This window comes from Ambystoma mexicanum, chromosome 10 (genome assembly GCF_040938575.1).
Source record: "Ambystoma mexicanum isolate Mex_15411 chromosome 10, UKY_AmexF1_1, whole genome shotgun sequence".
NCBI classification, from domain to species: Eukaryota; Metazoa; Chordata; class Amphibia; order Caudata; family Ambystomatidae; genus Ambystoma; species Ambystoma mexicanum.
In genome coordinates, this window is record NC_090932.1 from 766235266 (window position 1) to 766245397 (window position 10132).

The following is a 10132-nucleotide window of genomic DNA, read 5'->3' on the forward strand; positions in this document are numbered from 1 at the left end:
TGAGAGTGTCGAGCAAACAATCTTTCCAAGCTGGCCTGGAAACCCTGAAAATTCTGGAGAATGGGATCATCCTGATTTACCAATGGAATAGACCAATCGGCAGCACTGCCACTGAGGTAAGATAGTATAAAGGCTACTTTGGTCTGGTCGTTAGGGAAGGCCCCGGGTCTGCATAGAAAGTGTAAACAACATTGGTTCATAAAGACGGCATATTTCTTGTGATCCCCCGCAAAACGTTCAGGCGGGGCCAAAGGCATGTGTCCAGGTAGATTGATTTGTACCGGGTTATTCAAACCCATTGATGTGGAAGTACCTCCGGAATTAGGTAAAGGCCAAGTCATCTGTTCTTTCCTTGGATAGGATCAGTTCTCTTTTGAAAGCGTTAGTCTCCTGGCAGGCTGAGTGCACTTCTGCCCGTAATTCCCCCAAAAGCTGGGCCAGCTGATCTTTCTCGGAAGTCTCCATAACGCCCGGGTGGGAAATTGTGGGTAGGCTTCGCGTTCTGTCACGCTCACCTGATTCCCACGGAGGCGCAGGTCTGGCTTCGAGTGCTGATGCTTCTTCTATGGTGAAGCGCAGGGCTCTGAAGATGGACTCTCTGGCTCGCAGGAATATTCCCCTGTGCGTGAAAAGGGAGTATTACCCACTGATGGAATAATGCTCAAGCCTCCCACTCCCTTCCAACCCTCCACGATACCCTTCCTCGATTCCCCGTGAAGTCTCACCTTAGGGTCTGGAAGGATGAGTTCTCCATCCTGCTTCTGATGCAGGAGCGCGTTGAAACCCAGTTACTTCACTGGATTGAGGTTTGATGGGAGTTCAAATAAGCTTGACTATTCAGGTAAGGCGCTGTAAGAGTTCTGTAGCAAGTTCAAAAGTTCAAGCTTAATAATAATGTACATTGTCTTATTGCAGCAAGCGCTAACGCTTATGTCTTTTTCCCCTTAGGGGCCAGGGTTCGGAATGCCAGAGATATGGCGCCGACCCGAAGTGAAACGTGCAGTTCCAGTAAATGACAGGTAAGTTCTGGATGAGCGTTCGGGTAATGTCTTTGCATTCGCTCATTCAATGTCTTTGTCTTTTTTCCCCATAGGGGCCGGGGTCCGGAATGCCTGGAAGCGGCAGGACACGAAATGAAATGGGAATGACAAAACAGGTAAGTCTTAGAAGGAAACTGAGCTTTTCCTATTCCCTTCCTTCTCCCACCTTGTGTTCTTGTCTTTTTCTCTCTAGGCTCTGGGAAGTGGCGGCGGATCCGGATGATCGCTGCTGAAGATGGAGGTGCCCAGGAAAGGTGAGTGAAATGCAGCGCTGCAGCGATCGAAGCGAAATGCTTTTAAAAGGATGTCTTCCCTTTCAGGATTGTCGGAGTGATGTCTCTGTGATGCAGCTTTAGCAGGTCTTTCTCTCCAATTCTCTCTTAGCAGGTGACCCAGGATGCTGACAGGCGTGGCTGAAGTCCAGATGCAGGAGCTGACACGGTGAGCGTCCAGCTGCGAGGAGCAGAACAACGCGAAGCGTGAGTTGCTGATCGGGCGTGGTTTAAATAGCTTTGGAAGAAGTTCCAAGTATGTATCCTTCCACCGATCAGGTATGTATCCTTCCCCGACCACACCCAGGGGAAAGTAGTCCCACAGGTAAAGTAGTTCCATTCAGTCCTCAAGAGGGCCTGGATGTAGCAGCATGGTCTGCATCAGGTAAGTGCACATTAAAACACTTGAACACTTGTCTAGCTTTATGAGCCTGGCGCCTAAGGCGCCAGGACAGGGCTCCAACATGAGCCTGGCGCCTAAGGCGCCAGGACTGTGTCCAAAGGGCCCCAGCTTGGGCTCGCTGGCACTTCCCTGGGGGGAATGATGCCTGCCTCTGGGGTTGCTTGGTCGGACCTGGCTCCTTAGAGGCAGGCATCATGACATCCACCCGCTTCATCTGTACGACCCCTGCAGCTAATCCAGAATTGGGCTGTGAGACTTATCCTTGCCCTTAAGACCAGGGGTCGCATCTCTCCAGCCCTAAAAACTCTGCACTGGGTCAGGGTTGCTGCAAGGATCAAATTCAAATCACTCTGCATCATCCATATTGCTGTCTGGGGCCGGAGACCACACTATCTACAAACCTCTGTTACTGAATACTCTCCCTCCAGATCTTTATATTCCTCTGGCACCAGCTCTCTGTGTGTCAAGTGCTTTGCTAAACAGCGAGCTGGTGGACAATCTCTTTCCTTGGCAGGCTCCCTCATATGGAACAGCCTACCACTTGTTCTTCGTCTTGAGCTGGATCTCCTCAAATTCCGGAATCCCCTCAAGACTTTCCTTTAAACCTCTTCCTTCCCTTCATCTCTCCTTTGTTAAACCCCACAGGGCCATTATGTGTCTGCTTGGGCCCTGGCCTTCCACACCCAATCGCATTCAGCCTCTGCTCGCTCCCAAAACTTGCCTCGGCACCCACTGGCCTATGCCACCATAAGCCTGCACTTATTATTTCTAGGCAGCTGACCACTCACCTAGGCACTTACAGCTTCTCACTCCCTAGCACATCCCACCTGGTAGACCTTGCACTTATCCCTCAAACCCTCATCCCTTCTCTCTCTCTCTGCACTAGCACGTTCTGAATGCTCAAAAGGCCTACTAGTTTCCCTCCCTGTTGCCCTGTGGGTGAAACTGAATTTACTTGCTGTAAAAGCACCTTACAAATGCACAATAAATAAATAAATAAACATAAAAGTAAATTGGCACGTTGTTCAGTGTTTACGATTGCGTCAGAATTTTACTTTTTTGAGGGATTTTACAGAACAAGCACAAATACTGACCTCCAGGTTTACAAAGAGGGACTTTCCGTGGAAAATAGTCAAGCATGCAGCCAAGAAGGCCAGATTTCCAAACAGGGGGATTACAATAACCTTGCATGAACATAGTACAACAGCAGATAGAATAGTGTGTATCACTACTTTTATGAAACACACTACAAGGATAAAGAAACTGGTGAGTAAATGATGGCACATGGTGCCCAGCACAGATATGTACAACACAGTAACCGCTTATTACTCTCAATAGAGCAAAACATCTCAAGAACAGATTGGTACATGCATCTTTTTTCTCCAGAAAGAGGTGGGTCAACGCAGAATATGGTGCAGGCCTCATGGTGGGTCAAATGTTGCCAGTTTCAGGCCATCACCAATGTGGTAATATTAGCATTTGCCCTTTGACTATGACTACCCGTGAATTTATTCACGGTCCATTTCATTGGCGTTTGAACAGGTTTTCGAACTGCAATTCAACGAACATCATTTACGTCATCAAATGCAATTGCAATTTGCTGTACATCGGCATGACAACAAGAAAAGTGTTGACAAGAATAAGTGAATACTGCAGCAGAATTAGAACTAGCACTCTGTCGCACCTTGTAAAACATTTTGTGGAACACAATCAGGCTTGTGACAGATCAATTGAGACTAAATTCAAACAATTTTCCTATAGCATCCCATTTATTTAAGCTCGAGCAAAAATTGATTCTGAGACTTCTTACACATGAACACGGTCTAAATGAAGACATACAGTGGTCTGTGTTGATGGAATAACCTCCTCTTGATTAATAACTACAGACTAGTTTACTATATCCCTGGGTGGGAAAAGTGAGATTTCATACATGGTTATGATTTGATTTGATAATCCACATCAATTGGTGTTACATCATATACAACTCAGGGTGTGGTTTTGCAAACCAAGAAGGGGAACAATTCCAGTGAGAATAAACATTGAGTGCACAGGAGTTCAATTGTGAATGTTGACTATTCAAAGATGGCTTTCTGATACATCGGTTAGGTTATGCCTATTAAATGACTACACAGCAGGGGACTAGATGCAGATATCACATGATCCCGTAACTGCCACAAAATAATGCCAAACACATTTGTTCAACACACTTGTTACAGTAGACTACGCTGCTTTGAGTCATTGTGACAGGATTTATGCCCGTACGTGCAATTACGCAAAATGTAGCAACCTATTATGAGGTCTGCTACTAGATGCTTGTTTTGGACAGGCATCATTTAAAGTTACAGCCAGAAATGTCCCTTATGAATATGGAAGTGACAGGACAATTGTGAAGGTTTCAGATAAGTCGACAAGCTCACGTAGGGATCTACTACTATACGAATGAGGCAGTGACTCCAGGCTTGAAATCAATTGCTTGCATATGGGAGGAGTTTTCCTCCATATAATGGATGAAGGTAAAGAACGTTGAACAATGTGCATAGCTGATCTATGCATAGGGTACACATACGCACGGGAGAGTGAGGCATGTTTCTGGTGTTTTAAGTATGCTTTTGTGTTCTCCCTAGGTGTGTGTTGAAATGATTTTCAGTCATCATAGGTAATGAACCAGGGAGCATGTTTTTGTGTTGCACACAACAAATGGTCAGGATTGGTCTGCAATGATTTGGTTGTGTATTAGTTCACTGCATGGGCCCTGTGAGGCTTGGGGTATTTGTGGTGCAGGATTTGTCTGCATTGTGGCAGGGTGGTTGGGGTCACTCACATGTTGGTTTACATGAGATCCTGTTTTATACTCCAGGTGAAAAGTTTTCTATAAATGGATCAGCATGAAAGAGAAAAATATGTTATAAAGAGAACTGTTATGGTTAGAGTTTATAAATTGGTTGTTTCTTTTATAGAATTGCTGTTTTCTCTAACCAGCAAATGGTGCTTTGGCCATGATGAAGGCGGAGGCATAAGAAGCAATGATACAGAGTCAAGCCGAAACTCGAATTGGCCTGCAATTTCTTGATGAGTTCATGTTAAAAATTACTTTGCATAAATAACTTCCCGAAATTGGTAATTCTTCACCATGACAGTTTTTTAAGTAGGGGCATTATACTGTATTTGAAGCTTTAACTGGACAGGATGAAATACTGTCAGCAATAATTTCGATCACGCAGTGTTTTGTTTTGTTTTGTTTTGTTTTGCTTGTGTGTATTATAGATTTAGTGTAAATCAGGTGTGGATGTAATGTATGTATTTGTGTGGCTAGCGAGAAATTGTGTGAATTTTTGTGAATACTTTCTTACTAGTCTTTTTTCTTTTTAAATATTTCTTATTGTTTTCTGCATTGTTTGCTAGTATACTTCATAGTTTGGTCATTGTTTTCCACTTCTTGATAACACAAAACATTCTTAAAATATATTTGTTAGTTAAAAAATGTTTGTATACGTTCTACTTAGTGATTTTGGCTCAATGATTATTACATACATCACATACATGGCATATGTATTTTGTGTGTTGTTAGCTCTTTTTCCCTTGGGCATTTGTTGAGCACATCTAGGCAGTGAATGAACACCACACAGATGCAGAGGGAATATGTGTGTTAATGGATGGACTAGGTTTTAGTTAAAGGGGAATGTGACTTTTAAAGTTGGATTCAGTTGAGGGAGAGTTAGGAAACTAAAAAAGGTAATTGCTAAGAAAGAGTTATAACAATCCCTGAATTTGGTAATTTGAAATTGGGACTTTGTCTGTTGGGCCTCAGCTTCAGACGGTAGATAACTAGTTTTTTTTTTTTTTAATTCTGAACATTGTTTTATCTTTTTCCGTCAGTGATGTCGAGTGTGACCAACTGCCAGTGAGTGACTCTGCCTGCCCCTCTCCTCTGGCCTTACCTGATCCCTTCCTTGCCTAATTTCTCCCTTCGCTCCGACTCATTTATTTAATTTCCACCCACACCATGGATTTATTTTATCAATTCCCGTCCACACCATGGATTTATTTCATGAATTCCCACCAGCATCTGTACCTGTTCAATCTCCATGAATGCTCTGTCCCGCGTCCAGACCAGTGCATGTAGGCCCGCTTAGTCCCAGGTGAACAGAGAACCTCACTTAAGGAACCACCCCAGGGCATCCTTGCCTGGCAGCCGGCTAAGGGCCAGAGGCAAAGGACAGCTCCCCATTGGGCAGCACCCATCTCCTGTTTGCCCCAGTTTGCCTACGGACGCTGGGCGGAGCATCCTGCAGCTACAACTTCGGTAAGGTGGCACCGGCGGTAAACAAATCCATTACTTTGCTCAATGAAATCTCTGCCTCTTCTACATTATGAGCATCATATTACAACACTAAAACTGTGTAGATTACCTGCTTCACCCAAAAGATAGTCTGATAAAATTACTGGGAGTTATCTGTGTGATGGATTGGTGTCACACTTAGATGGATTTTAGGAGTAGGAATGGTGTCATAGTCAGATGGATTCTGGGGAGTAGTAAAGGCTTTGCACTTAGATGGATTCTGGGGGTAGGCAATGTATTGCACTTAGCTGTAATTTGGGAGTTGAATAGATGGCTTTAGTTTAGTTTATTATTTGTAAAGCGCGCCAAGCCCAAAGGCATCTGGGTGCTATGCTTACATGTTCAGAAAGGAAATAGATACAGAGATATTACATATGTAAATTTAGAACAGTAGGGTGATACATTGTTGCATGTATACATCAAAGGTAATTTACATATCTTTCGACAAGTCTGGTCAAAAGTTATACAACCGAATTGAGGTCTTGCTCATGGAGCCATGGTTTGACTTTTTCCGTAATAGTAAATAGGATGGTTCCTCTCTTAGAGATAGAGGGAGGGTGTTCCATTTCTTAGCAGCAAGGACTGGGAAGCTAACCCCTCCTGTGTGTTGTTGCTTGAAGTGTGGGATGTTGATACAGTGTGTCTGGGCTGTTCTGGTAGGTTGTGTTGTAGTCTGACATGAGATAGTATTGGACAGGTAAATGGAAGCCTGGTTGGATAAACACTTATGGGTGAGGGAGAGTGTTTTGAGTGCAATGCTTTGCTTGATGTTAAGCCAATTTATTGTGTGTCTGGTTTCAGAGATTTGTTTATTCCTTGGGATATTCAAGGCTGCTCTAATGGTGTTACTTTGCATAACTTGCATTTTATTGAGGTTCTGTTGTGAGGTGCCAAGATAGACAGCATTACAATAGTTGAGCCTAGAAATGACTAGGGCTCTTGCTATTGTGATGCAGTTGGCTGTAGTCAGATAAGACTGTGATAAGATTGCATGTGTAAGCAGTGGAGGACGCCATGGCGTTAGTTTGTTTTTTAAGGTTAAAGTGGAATCGATGTAGATTCCTAAAGCTTTCACAACATTAGTGACTGTAATAACATTACCGTCAATATTGAATGATGTGAATAGCATGTCCAGTTTGTTCAGGTTGGCCGGAGATCCCAGGAGGAGCAGCTCTGTCTTATCACCATTAAGACAGAGCGCATGCTTCGCCATGCAAGCCTGTATAATGAGGTAAATGTCATTGAGAGTCTTACTGTATGCAATGTAGTCACCAGTAATGGAGATGAGCATCTGTGTGTCATCCGCATTGTTAGTGTAAGTCACACCCAGATAATCAAGATCATCAAAAAGTGGTTTACTGAACACATTCTAGAGAGTAGGAGACACACAAGACCCCTGGGGTCCCCCACATATAACTGGGATAGGTATGGCAGAGGCTGAGGGTGCAAAGACCCTCATGAATCTGTTATGTTATTGAGGAAGGACTCAATCTAAGCGTTCACTTGGTCAGAAAAGTGTGCATCAGAAGAGAGGTGTTTGCATACACTTTTATGGTTCACCAACTCAAATGCTGCTGATAAGTTGAGTAGAAGAAGCAAGGCCAATTTTCCCTTGTCTTTCAAGGTCTGGATTTGAGTTTTGAGGTCGATTAGCGCTGTCTCTGTCCCATGTCTGGGTCTGAATCCTGATTTTCTAAGGCCTAGCAATTTATTAGATTGAAGGTATTGCTGTATCTACAGATAGGCCGCACGGTCCAATATTTTTTAACAAGAATGGAACCGTAGTGATGGGTCTGTAGTTTGAAGGGTTGTTAGGGTCAAAGAATGGATTTTTTAGAAGCGGGAGTACCCATGCGTCTTTTAGATTGTTAGGTACTATGCTGGATTTGAATGATGCGTGTCATGCCGCTTTCTCGCAGACTTCACTGGCGTCTATGGAATACATGGCGCTTGCGCCGCCATAAGGTTGTTCCATTTCTTCCTCTTATTTCCTGGGTGCCTGTTCTAGTCTTTCTGTCTCTGCCTGTCTTCCAGCTTCCGTATTTAGCCACGCCCTTTGTTTAACTCGGCACGTTGCAATTCTTTTGCTGTTCGCTCCATCTGCCGCGCTTTGCTCGCTTTCCGCTTACTTCCTACGGGGGTTTTCTTTTCCCCGGTTCTCCTTTGCTTTCCTTGTTTCTGCTCTCTGCTAGTCTGCTCTGTGATAATTCTCCACCCTTCTGGCCTTTCCTTTTCTTGTTTTCCTTTTCCGCTTCGATTCTGTTATTTCTCGTTCGGCTCTGGCTGCCTACTTCCTGGGTGCCTCTTCCTCTCTACTAATTTCCCCTTTCCTTGGTTGCTGGTAAGCATGTCTGGCGACAGTAGTCTGAGGAGAACGACAGTCTATGGTAGGGTTATGCTTCCGAAAGCCAGGACACCCCCAATATGACTTGGAAGTCGGCAGCTCTGATGAGGTCAAACTGGATAGTTTAAGTATGCTGCAGCAATTTCATATTTGAAGTGTGTGTCATTAGGCCTGAACTTAAGGGTTTGCCATCAACTCCTTCCACCTTTTGATCTTCCACTTTCTCCCGGCGACCAATGCTAGTCTTGTCGGCCCACACGATGTCCATGAAACATCCCGCCGCACCGCAATCCAGCAACGCCAGTACATCAAAGGTCTGTTGAATAAGACTCAGTTGAATGGCTGCCACCATGAGGCGGTTGTCCTCGGTAGAGTTGACAGAAGTTACTGACATAGAAACGAAAGGTTATACAAAAAAGGGGTGCCTGATTAAAGTCCCTGGTCCTCCAGGCATCATATAACAAAAAATATATAGAGTTGGACCAACAGAACAGGGAATAGCTATTCACAGCATTTATTTATTTATTAATACCAATAAATGTTCCATTTGTTGATTTCTAAAAACATTTATTCACATATCAAAATCTCATGAAAAATATAAAATCAAATATTTACACAAAAACAAATATCTGCATCACACATTCATACTGATTCACTCCTACCACCCTTTCCACTCTTTACTTTGTAATCACAGCCTATAGATCTTATTGTCTCCTGGTCTCCTTCATGGACAGCCTCCAATTTTTTGTTTACACATTGATCAAACAAGTCCTCTATCTAATCATATGATGGTACTGCCTGCGTGTTCCTAATCACACAGACCTATGTCTACACGTGTTTCGGTTGTCTTAACGGGGCATCTGCATTCATTGCCCCTTCGATCTTGCAACCTTCTTCAGGACAAAAAATCGGGAGTTTTGCCTTGTTCCCATAAGCATCAAGTAGGGTGAGTATCACCACGTAAAATACAATACAGAATATCAACACACCTGGCAGGATATCACTCAAACATTCATATATTCTATTTCATTGTCATAAGCTATTCCCTCTTATTTAAATCACATTTAATATGCAGAAAAAACGATTCTAAACAGTAATCATTATATCAATATTTATGAGTGATAGACTTAATAACACCCATTACATTGATTATCAGATTAATCCTATCTACATCTCTGCATAATGGCCACTTTATTCTGTCCATATCCAAGATGCAAATAAACCCACATTTTTAACATAATTTCGTTCTTGTACTTACTCAAGTTAATTATGTTGCTGTATTCATAAATCGGTTTTATTCATGAATCAGTGTAATTTCTATGGACTCTTCAAGAGAGGTTCTTCGCTGTTTAGACTGGGCTAATGATTTCCAAATGGCTCCTACAATGAAGGGGGAGGGGGCGAAGGGGAATATTAGTAATCTTCACAAAGTCTACATGTAGGAGTGGAAGGACTATTTTTGTCGATGGATTAATAAAATACTTACGCCTGTTATAACATATTGTATACAGGGAGATGTTTTCTATCTGCAGCCACCAAATACCGCGCTGATGATAATCCTACAACAGGATCTGAAAAACAGATTAAGGGAATGGACTGAAAATGGATTGTTTACGGACTTCCATCATGAAATGAGACCTTTTTAGATTCCCGCCTGTCACAGTCCTTCCCTGTTTCTATTAACTACTGGCTCCAATATACATCGGAGCCTTCCTATGTACTCATAATTGGATT